The 929-nt window shown below is 47.1% G+C and overlaps 1 protein-coding gene across 4 annotated transcripts in view; it reads right to left on the bottom strand.

The window, feature by feature from the left end:
• Positions 1-929, bottom strand: part of B3GAT1 (beta-1,3-glucuronyltransferase 1) — a 40,005-nt gene that overhangs the window by 2,910 nt on the left and 36,166 nt on the right. The window lies entirely within an intron of this gene.

Here is a 929-nt window from a genome sequence, read left to right as displayed (position 1 = left end):
CTGCAACAGAGACACAACCAGCATGTATATTACCCTTTTGCCTCGCTGCAGTTAGCTGCCACCCCTTGGAACTGTCCCAAAACCCATCTCAGGTTACAGATCTGTGAGTACTGCTGCTAGGCAACTGGGTGTTGGTGAAAAGCAGTTGTGACAGCGCCGGAGAGCTATGGCCTCTCTGCAAAGCTGCTATATATAGCGCAGATAATATGCAGTGCAGGCTTTCCTCTGCTGTCCTGCCAATGGGCTGCAAAGGCAGGCCACTGCGGCAGGCAGGGCTCCATCCAGTTAGCCTGAGGGAATGTACTATAAGAGACCTCATTACTGCTAAAAATACACGGCTGCTGAGCAAATCTATCCCTTTCCTTTGCTGCTCTTACTTCTCTGTATTGGAGAGGAAAAGAGAACAAGCAGCCACCTTCTCTCCCCTCCAGGCCTGGTTCTACACTCCAGTTAAAGGGAGTTGTGCATTTATTTTTTTCCCCATAATGATGAAGAGCGGCAACATAGTCTGGATGCAGATATAAGCGAATAGCCCATCTTTCACTCTAGCAAACCAACTGCAGAGTGCACTCTGGAAATACAGAAGACTAAATGCACCAGGATGCTCAGGTAACTACAGGTGAGAAGCCAGGGCATGAACAAAGGAGCAGAAGCCAGCCATCAATGTGCGTGTTCTTTCCTCCTTTCCACGGAAGAAGACACTACATGCTTACCTTAGGTAAACAAATACCTCATGTGGGGTTTAGTCCATACCCTCCCTTACTTTGTGTGGCTTTGATGTGGATATAAATTAAACTCTTCCCTCAGCGAAAGCTTCTGCCTGACTTAAAAATGCTTTCACCGATACTGCCTTAGCTTTCCTCAGGTGTTTGCAGGTGGATGAATCCACATCCTTCACCCTTGTGCTTTAGCTATATTAGTACAGTTAA

The sequence above is a fragment of the Calonectris borealis genome, chromosome 24, assembly GCF_964195595.1.
Source record: "Calonectris borealis chromosome 24, bCalBor7.hap1.2, whole genome shotgun sequence".
NCBI lineage: Eukaryota > Metazoa > Chordata > Aves > Procellariiformes > Procellariidae > Calonectris > Calonectris borealis.
The sequence above is the reverse complement of the archived record's forward strand: the minus strand, read 5'-3'. Positions and strand labels throughout refer to the sequence as shown.